Source organism: Trichechus manatus, unplaced genomic scaffold, assembly GCF_000243295.1.
Source record: "Trichechus manatus latirostris isolate Lorelei unplaced genomic scaffold, TriManLat1.0 scaffold00002, whole genome shotgun sequence".
Lineage (NCBI taxonomy): Eukaryota > Metazoa > Chordata > Mammalia > Sirenia > Trichechidae > Trichechus > Trichechus manatus.
This window is the reverse complement of record NW_004443938.1, coordinates 3,100,382-3,115,101: the sequence shown is the minus strand read 5'-3', so window position 1 is coordinate 3,115,101 and position 14,720 is coordinate 3,100,382. Positions and strand designations below refer to the sequence as shown.

Below are 14,720 nucleotides of genomic sequence, written 5' to 3'. Positions count from 1 at the left end.
ATGTGTGTAATTCTGGTTTGGCCTCAGCCTATTGGCCTGCAATGGCATACCGCCTCATTTCTGTGGGTGTTAACTTTCTCACTGAGAAATTTCTCTAGAGTTATAAGAAGAAAGAAACAGGTGAATTCTTACAGATCGTCTCCTATTTTCCAGGTGCTGTGCTCCACATGGAGCTCTGGTGGCACAGTGGTTAAGATCTCGGCTGCTAACCAAAAGGTTGGCAATTCAAATCCACCAGCCACTCCTTGGAAACCCTATGGGGCAGTTTTATTCTGTCCTGCAAGGTCACAGTGAGTCAGAATCGACTCATCGGCGATGGGTTTGGGGTTTTTTTTGGTGCTCAGCATCGCACCAGGGTTTACCTTTCACAATGCTTCGAAAGGAAAGTGCCAGTAACTGTTTTCACAGATGAGAAAACTTCCGGGAAAGTCTTAACTGCTCTTCCAACCAAGCATGACTAAGATACCTGCTTTAATAGATCTCTTTTTATTACGTTAATACCACAAAGTGTACTTGACCATCTCCCTCCTTGTGCTGGCCATTAGAGGGCGGAGCTCCATGGTCAGCCAGCTCCACTGAGCGCGCACATCAACACGGTGGGTGCGTTTCTCCTCCTCAAGAGCCCCAGGGTGTCCCCGCCATGTTTTCTTTCCATCTCGCTTCATTCTTAAGCTTCCTTGTTGTATTTTATATGTTGGGTGCCTGTTCTCGTTTCTGGATATCATGCATGCACAAACAAGCAAGCAAATGAAAAGGAGCTACAATCAACATTTCATTCTTTTGTAAACAAGGTCACCGTGAGTTAGAGCTGACTGGACCAATGGCATCTAACAACAACACAATCAAGAAAAGAAACAGCACTCCCCTGGTTACGTGGCCGGGATCCGGGTCCGTGTCTGTCCCCCACGTGACTGAAGCGTTTCCTACCGTGGCTGCTGCACCTTGGCACCTCTGGTCGAGTTAGGGAGAATTTTCACTTCCTAGAAGAAACGTGTGCTCTCCCCAGGCTCTGCCGCGTGGGGCAGCACACTCGCCCTGGCCACCTGCCCGTGGACCCTCAGACTCGGTTCCTGCTGGGTGTGTTCTCACTGCGGCCTGTTATCTCTCCTGGCTTGGTTTTGAAGGTTCAGCCGCATCCAAATCTTAGCCGCGTCCCCAGGATCCTGGCCTTCAGGTGTTAACAGTCTTATGGGGCCACATGCGAAGCCGAGTTCCACAAGAAGGTAAATCGGCACGGCCAGCTTCTGTGCTCACTGCCACACTAGATGGCCGGGACGCCACGGGGAGAGAGAGCCTGCCCTCAACATGGAATCCTCACAGTCGTGGACCTGAAAAAGCCGCTGTCCTCAAGTGCACTAAGCACCCCTCTCCCCGCTTGCTGGTGTTAGCTGCCGCTGACTCAGGGGGACCCCACGCACAATGGAACAAAATGCTGTGCAGTCCTGCACCATCCCCATTGTGATCCATAGGGTTTTCATTAGCTGATTTTCAGAAGTAGATCACCAGACCTTTCTTCCTAGTCTCTGTTCATCTGGAAGTTCCACTGAAACCTGTTCTGGGTCATTGCAACACACAAGCCTCCACTGGCAGGCGGGTGGTAGCTGCACATTAGGTGTCTTGGCCGGGAGTTGAACCTGGGTCTCCCGCATGGAAGGCGAAAATTCTCCCACTGAACCACCACTGCTCACCCTTCTCCCTCCTTAGGCCCTGCACGCCCCTTAATGAGTATTTAAAAAGCCCACAGCTGTGGGCCCCTCACCACGCCCAGACCCCCAGCCAGCCAGGTGTTCCCGGAGCTGGTTAAATGCGAGGTGGTGCCGCCCAGGTGAGACCCATCCCAGGATGGCTGGCATGTCTTCTGAGCACAGTGCCGGCCTGGGCCATCCACACCTGGTGACCTTCAGCCCCCGGGTCCCGTGCCCGCCCCTCAGCTGGCCTCCTCCCTTCACAAGGTGCCAGTCCCTTCCCCGGATGCCCTGAAAGCCAGGTACCTCACCAGCCTGTGTCCCCATAACCTCGGTGCCAGGAGACCCCTCTCCAGAGGCTAGGGGGGATACATGAGGAACCCAAAGAGCTGGGTTCCAGAACTGCAGCCAGCACAAGACAACAGGCTCTGACACGGCGCTGCGGTGCAACTGGCTCAGACACGGAGGTGGAGCTGTGGGTGATTCCAGATTCAGTACCGGAGAAGAGCCCTACTCGGGGAGCAGAAAACACCCGGGAGAGGCGAGAGTGTGAGCAGACAGCCAGAGGCAGGGACGGGAAGTGGGGCACATGTGTGCGTGTGTATGTGAGTGTGTGTGTGCCTGTGTGTGTGCAAGTGTACACGTGTGCATGTGTGTGCATGTAGATGTGTACATGTGTGCCTACATGTGTGCATACACTGTGTGTGTGCACATGTATATGTGTACATACGTGTGCATGTGTGCCTACATGTGTGTGTCTGCATGTGCCTGGGTGTGAGTGTGTGACTCCCACAGATACTGAGATATGTGTATGTGCATGCAGACATGTGTATGCATATGTATGTGTGTGCATGTTGGTACGTATGTGTGTGAACATATACATGTGTCTCATAGACCCTGAGTGGTGTGTATGTGTGTGTGTATACATGTGTCTGCATGTGTATGTTTGGGGGGCCAGCCCAGCTCAGCCTGCTCAGGGAGGGGACACTTCAGAACAAGGCAGGGGAAGGTGGTCTTTCCAATTTGTTCAGAATATGGGGAATGGTTTGATTCTGAAGGGTTATGGTCGCAGTCCTCATCATGACAATTGTCACCATCACCGTCCACTTTATGCAAAGTGCTTGAAGGAGCTGCTCTGGAGAGAGGACTCTGTTTCCGAGGGCAGAGCGCCAGGCCGGGAACACCCTCCATAGCAGTCTACAGTGACGCGCAATCAGTCCCGCGGCCTGGCGCTCGCTGGAGACTCTTCAATCGTCTCTTCTTTGGAGAATGAATGGCCTCCCACACAAACACTAGGCGTTAGGGAGCCTCCAAGGTTTGGGAACTTTCAGCTTAAATATTTATCTCAACTTATCAAAAGGCCCAGCTGAAATCTAGCGTGTAGATCTGAGGAGAAAAGGCCTTTGACATTTTTCCGGTAAAACTCAAAAGCTTAGTTTCCTTCAAAACTTAGGTTTGTCGTCAGCTTCTTCAGGAAGCCTTGCCCCTGACTGCCCTGGTCTCGAGCCCATCTCCTCACCCCCACGCTGCCAAGTGCCAGGGTTTGAATCTGAATTACCACTCACTACTGTGTGACCTCAGGCAACTTCCTACCCTGTCTCTGCTCATGCGTCAGTTTCCTCTGCTGCAAAATGGGTACGTTGCTAATTATAATAATGATGTACTCCTGTCCAGCTTGTTGTGAGGATGGAATAACCCCATTCATATAAAGCCCTGAGCAGGTGCCTGGCCCACAACAGGGGCTCCTCAGGTGGAGGCGTATATCTAGGGACCCTCGGGTGGAGGTGTTTATCTAGGGACCCTCGGGTGGAGGCGTATATCTAGGGACCCTCCGGTAGAGCCATATATGGACACCTCACTGGTTCTGTTGCTCTAGAGAATCCTGACTAAGACAGATGGGGACCCTGCTCGTAGGGTAAGTGCTTGCTTATGAGGAATCATGAGGCTGTCTCTCTCCTAGGTGGTCTCCCCCATTCCATCGGACCCCCCTCATAGAGGCAGGCATGTGATGGCCTTCAGAAGTAACAGGATGTTGTAGGAGCTCCCCCCACCACAAAAAGAAAGAGTCCACCTAGTCTCCTTGTTCTTCCACACCGCTGCCACCACAAGAAAGAGGAAGTGCCATTTCATGATTTTTGTTATTTTGTCTTTCCTTCCAACTAGCATGAGACACAAGACCATGGGGGTTGGGGGTAGTGGCTGTTAAAGAGTAAACAGAACGTGGCGACGTTCGTAGTACAGACCTTCAAGTGGGTGAGGGCCATCCAACACCACCCACTGGGTCAGCCTTCTCTCCTGGGGCTGCGCTGTCCCCAGGGGCATGCCTGCCGCGATGGAAGGTGTCCCTGCGGTGCTCCCAATCCACCATGGCAATTAGAGCTAAATGTTGTTGACCATATTACGTTCCAGCCTATGTGTGAGCCACAGTGCCATGACACGTTTCATAAGTAAACCAGCTCCTGTGGAGGGCAGTGCCTCCTCTTGCCCCCTAAAATGACCAGAGTGCCCCATTCCAGCATCATGGGGCTGGGTGCACACTAGGTTCACCCTGTTTCCATGGCATCAGTAGCATCTTGAGTGTGTAGATGACGCACGGGAAGTTAAAGACACAGGAAAAGGTAGAGACCTACCCTCCTTCTCTGCTTTCTGACCCTTTCATCCACCTCTTTGGCCCCATGTGGAGGGGGCCGCAGGATGGCTTGAGTGTTATGCTAAACGGCATGGTTAGCACCGAACCATTTGCTCAGAGACACACAGACCACGTCCGTGTTGTCCTAACAGAAGGGAGACTGGCCTTGCCCAGCTCTGAGGGAGCCACTGGGTTGTTGTGAAAACAATGGTTGATCGCAGCCACCTAGGCCATTGGGCCTTGTTATTTCACCCTTGGCGTGTTTTGTCAAAGACCAGCACACTTCTGCCCGCATCCCCTGAATGCTGCACTAAGTCAGTTCTATGAGGTTCTTTCTCTGAATTCTCAGGTTGAGCCCTTGTACGTTGACTGGAAGGCAGCGTGGCCTAGCCTTTGGGAAGGGCAGCTGTCTTTGAACCAGACTCATGGCATTTTTGTACGCGCTTGACCTTCCTTTCCGTTCTCTAGACTTCACTTTCCCCAGAATACTGTGTTTCTGTTTATTGTTTCTGACGCAGTGGGAGAATTCCCGCCTTCCATGCAAGAGTCCCAGGTTCAGCTTCCAGACAACACCCCTCACGCGCAGCCACCACTCATCTGTCAGTGGAGGCTTTCATGTTGCTGTGATGCTGAACAGGTTTCAGCAGAGCTTCCAGACTAAGATGGACTAGGAAGAAAGACTGGGCGATCTGCTTCTGAAAATCAGCCAATGAAACCTATAGGTCACAACTGTCTGATCTGCAACCAGTCATGGCGATGGGGCAGGACTGGACAGCATTTACTTCTGTTGTGCATGGGGCCACTAACAACAGCTGATACAGTGTTAAGAGTCTCAAAGCACTTGGTATCTAAATAGAAAAATATTCGTCTGTTAATATCTACCACTGATGGTGTTATGGATTGAATTGTGTCCTCTAAAAATGTGTGTCAACTTGCCTAGTCCATGATTCCCAGTAGTGTGTGGTTGTGCTCCATTTTGTGATCTGATGTAATTATCCCATGTGCTGTAAATCCTAACATTTATGATGTTAATGAGGAAAACTTGGTGGCGCAGTGGTTAAGAGTTACAGCTGTTAGCTAAAAGGTCGGCTAGTTCGAATCCACCAGGCACTCCTTGGAAACCCTATGGGGCAGTTCTACTCTGTCCTATAGGGTCCCTATGCATCGGAATTGACTCCAAGGTAACAGGTTTGGTTTGTTTTTTTTAATGATGTTAGTGAGGCAGGATTAGAGGCAGTTATGTTAATGAGGCAGGACACAATGTACAGGATTAGGTTGTATCTTGAGTCAATCTCTTTTGAGATATAAGAGAGAGAATCAAGCAGAGAGGAGAGGGATCTCATTACCACCAAGCAAGAAGAGCCTGCAGCAGAGTGCATCATGTAGAACCGGGGTCCCTTGACTGAGAAGCTCTTAGACCAGGGGAAGATTGATGACAAGGACTTTCGCCCAGAGCTGACTGAGAGAGAAAGCCTTCCCCAGGAGCTGGTGGCTTCTAGCCCCCTGAACTGTGACACAATAAATTTCTGTCTGTGAAAGCCGTCTTCCTGTGGTATTTCTGTTTGGCAGCGCTAGGTAACTAAGGCGGATGGGCTGCCTGACACTCCCCTACTTCAGGAGGCTGACGTCCAGTGTACCACAGAGAGGACGCTCATTTAGGGAGGGTTAACCAGTGAATACCATCACTGAAAATTAACCAGAACGTTCACACCAGGAGTCTGGCCAGCTGGTCCCCTCGGGTCCACAGGGTTACAGTAGGTTTGGTGAGGGTGTTTAGTACTACAGCCTAGATCCCCAGGAGTCCCATTACAGTGAATGCTCCACCACCACAAAACGGGGTAGGAGGAGAGAAGAGAGTGAACAACACGGGTGGATGGCTGCACAGTCCTGGATTTTCAGGGAGAAAAAAAATCAAAGAATCCCAGACACTGGATTCCAACTGCATTGGAAGAGAATTTGGAAAGCACCTAGGCAGCCTCTCTTCTTTCCATCCATTTGTCCGTCATCATTCATGAATGCACTCAGTGAAGCCTGAGTTAACGCCTTGCATGTATCAGGACTGCTCAGAGAACGGGGAGAAGGACAGGGGACCTGGTCTCTGAGGCTGGGGAGAGATGCACGAGTAAAAGGATGTCTGCAATGCTAAATAAAAATAATATCTAATACCTGACGAGCATTCAGTTTTGTCCCTGGTTCTGTCCTAAGGACTTGACATGGAATATTTCATTTAATCCTAATAAGATGGGTGATATTATTAGACACGGGAGCACTGGTGGTTCAGTGGTAGAATTCTCGCCTTCCCTGTGGGAGACCTGGGTTCGATTCCCGGCCAGTGCACCTCGTGTGCAGCCACCACCCATCTGTCCGTGGAGGCTTGAGTGTTGCTGTGATGCTGAACCAGTTTCAGCAGAGCTTCCAGACTAAGACAGACTAGGAAGAAAGGCCTGGTGATTTACTTCTGAAAATCAGCCAGTGAAAAACCCTGTGGATCACAATGGAGCATCATCTGATTGATAACCGATCATGGGGATGGCACAGAACCAGGCAGCATTTTATTTCCTTGGGTGTGGGGTCACCTCAAGAGCAGATTATCCAGTAGGCAAGGTAAGCATGGTGCCTACCTTGCTTACTAGTCATCTGTAGTGAACAATTTCACATTTTTTAACCACATCAAAGCTTCTGCTTCTAGGTATGGCTGGCTTCTGTCTCTCTCCTGACCCCACAGCACCTTCCTACAGAATCAAAGCCTCTACAAATTCCCAGTCCCTGACAGGGACGGATGACCCAGTCAGCAAGGTAAACATAGGTGTACTTGTGCTTACCTACTAATCTGTAGTGAACAATTTCACATGGGTTTCACCACATCAAAGACGTAGTGAAACCCATGTGAAATTGTTCACTTCAGATGACCTGGTAAGCAAGGCAAGCACCGTGCTTACCTTGTCTGTTGGATAATCCACCCCGGTCACCTTGAATTGGGGTCAGCTCGACCACAGCTAACAACGACATTATTAGACTCATTTTATAATGAAGAAAAAGATACTGAGAGGTTCAGTGATGTGACCGAAGTCATACATCTCGTCCTTCATGGGTGAAGCAGAATTCAAACTGAGGCTCGCCTGGATCCAGACCCTGTGCTCTGATCCTACGCTGTTGCTGGGTGTCGTTGAGTTGATTCCAACTCACAGCAACCCCATTTGACAGAGTAGACCTGCCCCATAGGGCTGCCTAGGCTGTAACCTTTACAAGGAAGGAACCCTGGTGGTGCAGTGGTTAAGCACTCAGGTGCTAACCAGAAGGTTGGCGGTTCAAACCCACCAGCTGCTCTGTGAGAGAAAGATGTGGCAATCTGCTTCTGGAAAAATTATTGCCTTCGAATCGATTCCGACTCATAGCGACCCTATAGAACAAAGTAGAACCGCCCCATAGCATTTCCAAGGGATGGCTGATGGTTTCGAACTGCCGACCTTTTGGTTAGCAGCCATAGCTCTTAACCACTGAGCCAGGGGTCCAACAAAAAGCAGCACTGGAAACCCTATGGGGCAGTTCTACTCTGTCCTACAGAGTTGCCGTGAGTTGGGATCAACTCAACGGCAATGGGTTTGAGTTTGTTTGTTTTAATCCTTACACTGACTTTTCGGTTAGCAGCTGAGCACTTAACCACTGCGCCATCAGGGCCCCTTGGTCCTACACTGCCCTGTCTGTCTCCTCAGAGCCTTCTGTTGGCTTGTTCGTTGAAGGCCGTTTATTGAGCTCTTGGCATGCAGTGATGGACGAAGCTGCCGTGGCCCCTGCCCTCACTGAACTTAGCATTCTGATAAAGAGCGCTCCCAGGTCCCCCCACAGGAATTCCCCTCCCACTCTCCCTCGGCTTCTCACAAAGCCTCTTCTTGACTCTGTCTGGATTCATAAGATTTAGGATTTAGGGGAGGTTTCCTGCCCCACACAATTAGAGTTATCTATTTGGAGGCAACTGTAACTGGGGAAAAGTTCACCCTTTCTGAGAAGCCGAAACTTCCCTGTAATTTCTACTTGTTGTTCTTTGCTGGCTCTGCCCTCTGGCCCACCACAAACTCTATCTGTTCCTTCTTTCAAACAATAACCTTGGAAATCTTTGGAAATAGTCCCGAGGTTCCCCACATACCTTTCTGTCTCTTCTCCAAGCTAAACATCAGAAGTGCCCTGCCCTTTCCCCACAGCAGTGGTGACAGTGTCTGTCTGCCTGGCCCACCCCTGAGGAGGGGCCTCAGGGCAGCGGATGTGCCGAGCTTGGCCACAGCTGAGCCTCGGGGAGGCAGTGAGTCGGGGGTCACATGTCATGTGTGTTCAGTTGTGGATGTTTTCCTGGGGAGCCTTACTTAAAGGGGCCCATAGCTTTTAAGAATTACAATACGAAAGGACGTTGACAACAGCTAAGTCTAATACTCTACGTGTTGCCTTGTGCTTACGTTGAAGAAAGCCAGGTTTTGCAGTAGTAGAAGCGAGGATGGCAAGACTGTGTCTCACATACTGTGGATGTGTTATCAGGAGGGACAGTCCCCGGAGAAGGACGTCATGCTTGGTAAAGTAGAGGGTCAGTGAAAAAGAGGAAGACCCTCAACGAGATGGATTGACACAGCAGCTGCAACAATGGGCTCAAGCATAGCAAGGACTGTGAGGATGGCGCAGGACCAGGCAGTGTTTCATTCTGTTGTACACGGGGTCGCTGTGAGTCGGAGCCAAGTCAATGGCACCTAACAACACAACAACATGGGGCAGTACTTTTTAACGACTCCAGAGCAGGGTCTGGAGTCAGCGTCTGAGGTCACTGCCCACTGGGTAAGCTTATGCACATTACTGACCTCTGCAAGCCTGCGCTTACTCACCTGTATAACGAATTGAGAGGTCCCTGGGTGGCACAAATGGTTAAGCTCTGGTCTACTAACCGAAAGGCTCATGGTTCAAATACACGGAGAGGTGCCTTGGAAGACAGGCCTGGCAATCTGCTTCTGAAAGGTCACAAGCTTGAAAACCCTATGGAGCACAGTTCTACTCTGCACACCTGGGGTCACCAGGTATCAGAATAGACTCAACAGCAACCAACCACAACAGCATAATGGGTTGTGGGAGAATTAGGATTATCTGTGTCGATGTGTATGTGTGTGCATGTACATATACATATATGTCACTTACGTAAGTTCAGTGTTTGGCTCACAGGAAGCACTCCACAAACATTAGTTATGTTATCATAGTACAAAGTTGTTCTGATTTCCAGCCACTGAGACTCCCAGATTTTCCACTTGGAGGACTCCAACATATTATACAGTTGATCTTCATTATTTGCAGACTGCAAATTTATCTTCTCGCTAAAATTTGTCACCCCAAAATCAGTATGCATGGTGCTTTCGCAGTCCTTTGTGGACACATGCAGACTGGTGAAAAATATGTCACCTGACACGCACATCCCCAGGTGAGGTCGGACGAGGCAACACTTCCTGTTTCAGCTCTCAGACCTTGAACAAGTGTCCTTACATGGGCTATTTAGTGCCACGTTCTACATTTTTGTGCTTTTTGTTGGTGATTTGGCTGTTTAAAGTAGCCCCCATGTATAATGCTGAAGTTCTGTCTAGTGTTCCTGCAGTGAGATTAATTACTTTTGTGTGGCCTTTCTCGTCATGGTCCTGTAACTCCTACCCAGGGGATTGTGTGATAGGGTAATTGTGGCCTACCAAGGAGATTGGTCAGTTTTGCCTTAAAAGAGAACCAATTCCAGAGCAGAGAGGAGGAGCCCACCACCACTAAGGAAGGAGAGACCAGTAAGAGACCAGGCAGCAGAGACCCAGCTGCAGGAGGCGGCGTGGTGGGCTTCCTGGCCCATGGAGAGAGAAAGCTGAGTGCCTTTGCGCAGAGGCCTAGGGCCAGAGAGAGGCGTGCCTGCAAGCACAGCTGGGAAGAGGCTGTCCTGATGGAAGAACTGTATCCTGAGTGTTCCTGAGCCTGAATTGTAACCTGTTACTTCCCTGGTAAACCCCATAATTATGAGTATGGTCTGAGTTCTGTGAGGCCACTGCAGCGAATTATCGAACCCAGCAGAGGCGTAGAGAATGCCGTGGGCTGAATGGTTGGTGTCAGAATTAGTAAAGATGGCAGAGAGAGGAGGCTTGTCGGGCCTCTGCCTCGTAGGAATCAGCCTTGGGCTGTTGATCTTGGTTCTCCTTCCCCCTTGTGAATGTAGAAGGGTTCAGACACCCACCCCGTTTTTATAGCTCCTAAGTGCGAGAAGGCTGAGCTGCACCTCGCAGAGAAAACGCTGTTTAGATAAGCTTTGCTCAGGCATGAGTCCTGGCACTGCTGGCCGTGAGCTTAGTGTTCATGAATAAGCAGTGTCTATTAAATAAGGTATCTTTAAACAGAAACACACATAAAACAAGTTTATGTATTAGTTAGCTGATGAAAATGTTGTGACCGGAGGCTCACAGGAATCTAACCCTGTATTTCCCCTGGAGCAGTGGTTTCGTATTTACTAATCCAGTGAGCAGCAACTTTATAAAACATAACTACCATGAATAACAAGACTCTGTGCATTTTATTTTCTAGACTTAACTGCTTGTACCCCGTCTAATTCCACCTGGTGGTTATCAGCTCACTGTTCCAGTCTTTTCAGATCATGTTGAATTTTGATTTGTTATTCAAGTATTAACTCTATCTCTAGGATATACCTAAATTTGAGAAGCATGTATTATTAATCTTTACCCAAATACCATACTTCCTTGATTCTCAGATATGCTTTTTTCATATTTTAATATCTCCGGGGAAAGGATATATTTCACATACAACATGCACAGTGCTTATTATTTTCCTGAAAAGCTATTATGAAGTCAACGATATGTCTTAGGTCTACCGGAATCAGTGAGTTCCAACACTGAACAGGACCATAAGAGGTTCTATCTGATGACACTTCTCTAGAGCAGTGGGTCTCAAACTTGGCTACTCTTTGGAATCACCAGGTGATCAGTAAAAAAAAGTTCTGATGCCCAGGATCCTCCCCCTAAAAAAGAGAATTGGGATGTTTGGAAAGCCCAGGCATTTCTAGTGTGCCGTCCAGGTTGACGACCACAGCCCCAGACTAGTGCCAGATCCCACTTCCGCCACTCTGTGCTCCCCTGGCGTTTGTGAGCATCTGTGAGGACTGTAAGTCATTGGTGATGGGATAGTCATGTGAGGTGCGATTCCAGCACTGCTGTGCTCCTATGTGCTCATTGAATGAATCCTTGTTGGCTTCAACCTGTTACCCAACATTCTATTGCTGTTATGTACTTGTGTAAATATTTGTCTCTGACGTTTTTGCCATTGCAATGGTGGCAGTGCTGTGAACCTTGCCCTCATTTTATACCCCTCTACTTCAGCCAGAAGTGAGCAGAGAGAGTGGGTGTGGGGTACAGGGGTGGAAACCTAGAGGCCTGAAGTCTAGTCCCAATGCCGCTGCCAAGTGGAGGGCATTAAAATGTCACCTGGCTTCCGGGACCTCATATGTAAATGTAGTCGCTTAGAGTGCAATGAATCACATGTATATGGCCTTTCTAGCTATGGTCTTATAACTCCCACAAAATAATTGGCTGGGTCACAATCTTGCAAGGGATTGGTTGATTTACTGTGCAAATAGGGGCTTGAAAATCCACCCAATAGGACTGAGCCCCTCGCAGTCCAGCTAGGGAATCGGTCGGTTTTGCCATCCTGCTAGTTTTATAAAAGGGCCAATCCCACAGAGGTTCTGGAGGACCTCACTGCCATCAGGAAGAGTCTAGAGCAGAGGATGTCCTTTGAACCCAGGGTCCCTGTGCTGAGAACCTCCTAGACCCAGAAGAATTGTCTCTCTGAAGAGTGGGCTGGTCGGCCCATGAAGAGAGGCAGCGGCGGTGGGCTTGCCGGCCCACAGAGAGAGAGCTGGGCACCTCCACACAGGTGTTTTTCCTGCTGCTAAAGAGTTGTAACACTTGCCTGTGCAGGGCAGAGGCCTGAGTGTGCCTGTGGACAGCAGGGGCCCAGGTAGCGTAACTACAAGAGAGTACCACGCGGGCCCAGGTAGCATGGCAGGAGCGGAAGGCAGAGGCCCAGGAGGTCCTATGCCAGGGTCTTCCAGCAGCCGAGCAGACACCTCAGGAGCTGTACAGGCCCCAGGCAGCATGGTGGCAGCCGCAGGCAGCGGTGACCTGAACACAGCACCTGACCAGCCTGGCGACATAAAAATGGACGTGGGTAATCTGGGGAAGGGTAAGCGTTGCCCCGTTGGGAATCTGCTCTTATTGTTGACCATCTGCTTTCTATAAATAATAACAATGGCTTCCACTTTCCTGACACTGTGTGTCTCGTGTGTACGACTCAATCACAGATCACCAGAGCACCCATGGAATAGTTCATGTCAGCGGGCAACGTGCCTTATTCCCAGCAGGCTCGTGGCTGCCTGAAGCCTGAGGCACAGCCTGTCTGCACGTGCAGTGCAGATGGACAGACAGGATACATTGCTGTTAGCTGCCGTCAAGCGGGCCCCCGACTCATGGTGACCCTATGCAAAACAGAACAAAATGCTCCCTAGTCCTGTACCATCCCTGTGATCAGCTGAGATTGGACCGTTGTGATCCATAAGGTTTTCATTGGCTGATTTTTGGAAGTAGATCACCAGGCCTTTCTTCCCAGTCCACCTCAGTCTGGAAGCTCCGCTGAAACCTGTTCAGCATCACAGCAACACGCCAGCCTCCACGGACAGATGGGCGGTGGCTGCGCTTCAGGTGCATTGGCTGGGAGTCGAACCCGGGTCTCCTGCATGGAGGGCGAGAATTCTACCACTGGATCACCACTGCCTCATCATATGTAAGTTGGGGGGCATATTAACTAGATGGTATTTCAGGACCCTCCTAGTTGAAATCCTTTCAGTGCATGAACTTCATGCGATGGGGTCGTCACCCCGTCACAGCTTCCTAATGCGCTCACATTGAGGACTCTGAAAACACCAAACAGAGGGAGTCACCTAAGATGGGTGGAGGTGTGTGGAGTGGCCTCATTGCCTGAAACCGGGCTGTGGTCCCGGGAGAGCCTGCTGGTCAACCCACCTTTTCACTGTGGAGTGAGCCCGGCCCAAAACAAAAGGCAAGGAGCCTTCTCTCACACGTAGCTCGTCCTCTGATCCTGACCCAGCCCAGGAAATTACAGCTGCTGGGGAGATGCCCACTGTCACCGTGTTACGCTGTGTCATCCACCCGCACGCCTGCTCCTTACAGCCCTCCCTGCATGACTGCAGCAGCTGGGATGAGGGAAGCTCAATGAGGTGGGACACAGCCTCACGTGACAGCAATGGGCTGTCACCATGGGTGGGTTGACCAGTAAGCAGGGTATGCACCAGCTTGCATTGAGCAAGGTAGGCATGGGCTTACCTGTATTTACTTGCTAATCTGTGGTGAGCAATTTCACATGGGACAGGTGAACCTGTGCATTGCAGATTGGTGGGAAGGCACAACTGGACCCGTGTGTACCTTCCTCATTGGGTAATCCGGCCCTGGGTGTTGCCCAGACAGGCCTGCAGATGCATCACCCGGGGCCGAGGTACGGCGTGAAGGCCTGCTGCAGCCGGGACCCAGCAGCCGCACCGCCAGGCTCCGTCACGGGACAGCGATGAGCCATCCTCTCGGCACCGCGCACGCTCGCGTACGGCCCCCAGGAACGGGGGACACGCGTGAGGAACTCTGCCACCGCGCACTCCCAGCTCTGCGCACCTGCTCCAGTGAGCAGCTCAGCCTCGAATTCTCGTGCACAAGCAAACATTCTGCATGTCAGATTCTGCAGACTAGGAGTACTAAATCAAGTCGATGCCTTTGAAGCAATTCCGACTTATGGCGGTGACCCCGTGTGTTACAGAGTACAGCTCTGCTCCATGGGGTTTTCAATGGCTGATCTTTCAGAAGTAGATGGCCAGGGCTTTCTTTCAAGGTGCCTCTGGGTGAACTCAAACCTCCAAGCTTTTGGTTAGCAGCCGAGTGCATTAACCTTTGCACCACCCAGGGAACCCAGGAATACAAAGTGGATGACGAGGTGAGTGTGATGGAGTGCTGTCAGACTAAATGTGAAAGGCCAACAAACGTGTACCTACTGTGTGCATCCTCTGCTAACTGCAAACTGCAGCTCAACTTGCACCTACTGATCCCCGGAGCCCTGGTGCTGCGGTGTAACCACCGCCCTCTGCTGCTAACCGGAAGGTCAGCGGTTCAAACCCACCCGTCTGCTTCCGTAAAGACTGTTGTTGTTCGGTGCCATCAAGGCAGTTCCGACTCACAGCGATCTTACGTACAACAGAGGAAAACACTGCCTGGTCCCGCGCCGTCCTCACAATCATTGTTTTATGCTGGAGCCCGCGGTTGCAGCCCCTGTGTCAGTCC

General features: G+C 50.6%; 1 non-coding gene across 1 annotated transcript; it reads left to right on the top strand.

Annotated features, from left to right (window-relative positions):
- Positions 1-6,580: 6,580 nt before the first annotated feature.
- TRNAG-UCC (transfer RNA glycine (anticodon UCC)) lies at positions 6,581-6,651 on the top strand. The gene has a single exon. It is a non-coding gene; the product is annotated as a tRNA-Gly (tRNA).
- Positions 6,652-14,720: the final 8,069 nt, after the last annotated feature.